Below are 3,401 nucleotides of genomic sequence, written 5' to 3'. Positions count from 1 at the left end.
TCCTGCAAAGAGTGACCAACTCAGCCCAGGTTGCCTAGCATTTTCCTGATTATAGCAGTAAAAGTCTCAAGTTCCAGGAAACCCCTCAGTCTGGAACAACCCATGGTGGTTGGTCATATCATTCCTATACCCAGTGAACTTAATATTCCAGTAAAGGAAGTGCCTTACTAATGGATAGTGAATAAACGAAGCAAATGAACAAGTGAAGAATTTCCTTTTATAGCATCTAAGGATGGTCATTATGAACATCTTTTATATTCACATGATTTCACAATAAACCTGAAGTCAACTTTATGATAGAAAAACACATAAATAGCTTAATATACTAAACACTATAACATGGAGTAAACCAGATCATCTGACTCACGGGGTAGAGAGGCAATCAAGTCACCTTCATGAAGAGCTCCCTGGAGAGAGGCAGGTGAGAAGGAAAAGAATCTTTGATTTCCTCTGAGTGGAGTGGAAATTCAGCTTGTGTCTATTTCCATGACACATTGCCAGGAGGATGAAACATGCCTAGAACAGTTTCAAAAGAGGATGGGCTTGAAATGCAGGGAATAAAAGACAGAGCGTTTTCAATTGTTCTCACCAAAACTCTTCATTGTCTTCATATGTAAAATAGGGGTAATAAAATAATGAAATGATACATTTTTATAAAGATTAAGTTAATTCACTGTACTTAAGAGGCTTAGGATGGTGCCTGACACACGGTCATACCGCTTACATATTATCTTATACACCTACTGCTCCATCTCCTACTTCTGCTACTCATTCTACGCGAGGTCAGCAGAAATGGCTATAGAGACAGCAGAGTTGGTTGAGCACAGTGTCTCTCATCGCTTAATTCAAGAAGAGGCTTATGGAAGGAGGGTAGAAAGAGGGCTTTGATCTCCACGTTCACCAGCTTTCCCTGCCACGTATGGGTGTGAAGAAGAATTTCAGAATTAACCTTCAAACCTACTCTGTTCAACTCATGAAATCATCTGCATCTCCGTGATTACATGCCTACAGGAATACATTTTTAAAAGATTGGTCAAAAATGCACTAGAATAGAAATCCATATTAGTAATAAAATATTCCATATTAGCAATAAAAATTAAGTTTGGTAAATAAGGAAATTATTTTTCATACTTTGGCCAAATGTTACTGAACTTGAAAGTCATAGTAAACTGAAGCTTATTCTCACAGATCAAAATTAGCCCTAATAAATACAGAGCAAAAATCCATCTTTTGCCAAGAGGTTTGTTTGCTTGTTTATTTATTTAATATTTTATTTATTTATTCATGGGAGACACAGAGAGAAAGGCGCAGAGACACAGACATAGGGAGAAGCAGCTCCTTGCAGGGAGCCCGATATGGGACTCGATCCCCTGACTGGGATCACACCCTGAACTGAATGGCAGACGCTCAACCACTGAGCCACCCAGGCATCCCTTGCCAAGAGGTTTAATACACAATCTGATATTTATATTCTAGAACTAGGAATACAGTCATGTCCTTTTAAAAAGTTATATTAAACAGGCAAAATAATCAAATTAAGTGTATATGTTGACATGTTTTTGGCTCCCTTAAAAAAATGGTTATTTTGTGTTAACTCAAATATGGAGGGATAATTTTTTGCCCAGGTGCCAAAACTGCAACCAGATGGTAAGATAAGTCCATCTGAGTTAAATGGTTTGCATCCCAACAATGCCCATCTGGGGTTCTGGAGTGCATGTGGCCAGTACAGCACATGTCTCCTTGTCTTAAATCCTTTTACTCAAACATATGGCCTCAGGAGGTACAGCTTATTATTAGGAATTTTAATTGAGACCTAATCCCAGCAACTTTGATGGTGAATGTTAGTCTAAATCTAAAAAACACTTTGAGTAAAGATTCATCACTCCGAAAGAGGAACTGTAGAGGTGTCTTTATCACACAAAGACCAAATTGTGTGATAAAGAGCAAAGACAAAGTAGGTGTTCCTTTGAAGGACAGTCTCCTTCCTCGAAGGCCTTCTGCTTTTTCCAAAAGCCCCTCTACTCCCACAGCTATGAGCAGATGAGGAAATGGCTATATTTCTCATAAGTAAAACTGCATGAAACATTCTGAGACTTTTCCAACCCTTTACCCTACCTCTGTGGTAAAACAAAAATAAAAAGTGTTTCTAAGGATATGTGTGTGAGTTTATATTTAAAAACTGACTCCGCACTTTAAAAATGTTAATTCCTTCCTGGCCCACATTATCTGGGTTATTTTAGCATTGCCTAATGAAAGAGACATGAAAATAGCCAATGGTCTATTTGACTGGTTTCCAATGAAATTATGGTAGGTTGAAAGTAAATCATTCAAGAGCTCTAAAGAGAAACTTATTGCGGTCTACTTTGTAGCTCTATAATCAGTAGAACAATTTCCTCAAGAAGACATGTACTGTAAGAAAGCCAAATTATATTCCTTTTACCTAACAGCCAACACAAATCTGATAGTCACTTTCTTGCTGAAACCCTTAAGTGATTATCCATTGCTGATGAATGTGGCCAAAAATCCCTAAGAGCCATGCTCCCCTCTGTTACTCTCTATGGTTGAACCCTCTGTATTTCTCTATTTCTCTAAATGACCAAGTACTTCATCTCAGAGCCTTACAACACACACACACACACACACACACACACGATTCCTACTGCTGGTATGATTTCGCTGCTCCTTTTTACTCAATAAACTCTTATTTATTCACATCTCTTCTGGCCTTCACACAACAGTTGATTACTTCCTTGGGAAGTCTTTCCTTTCTTTTCAGGGCAACTTGGGACCACAATAGTTGCTAAACGTGGAGTATTTTTTCCTCATAGGTCTCATTAAAATTGCAATCATTTCTATAATTCTTTAATTTGTGTCTCCCTCATTGCACTGGAGTTTTAACTTACTTATAGCTCTAGTCCAATACCTGGTACAGCACCTGGCATCTAGGACTTAAGAGCTTATCTTTGGTGAATGAACAAGTGAATGATTATTGTCTGACATGAGAAGCAGGTGAGAGGCAGTGCGACCATGAAGAAGGAAAAGGTCTTGATACTGGACACAGAGGTGTGGCCAGTGCTAATTAAAAAGCTAGTTATTATGTAAAAACTGATCAGAAAGCTGAATTGTAGATTTCTGCTAAATCTGATTCCAGAATTACCTTCTTAAAAAATACAATTAGACTTTAAGCAAAAAATTGCATTACTCTATCATAAATTTCAGTGTATTTTTGAAAATATACTCCTGACAATTTTGACATCCAGTTTCCAAATGTCTACTAATGTCTCCCAAAGTTAAGCCCCTCAGAAACTAAAAGTAACATTCTTTTCTAATATATTTAAGGATTTATAGAATCACAACACTGTAAAGAGAATTTCATGTTTGTCTGAACATGACCTCCTATA

This window comes from Nyctereutes procyonoides, unplaced genomic scaffold (assembly GCF_905146905.1).
Source record: "Nyctereutes procyonoides isolate TBG_1078 unplaced genomic scaffold, NYPRO_anot_genome, whole genome shotgun sequence".
Taxonomy (NCBI): domain Eukaryota; kingdom Metazoa; phylum Chordata; class Mammalia; order Carnivora; family Canidae; genus Nyctereutes; species Nyctereutes procyonoides.
This window is presented reverse-complemented; position numbering follows the sequence as displayed.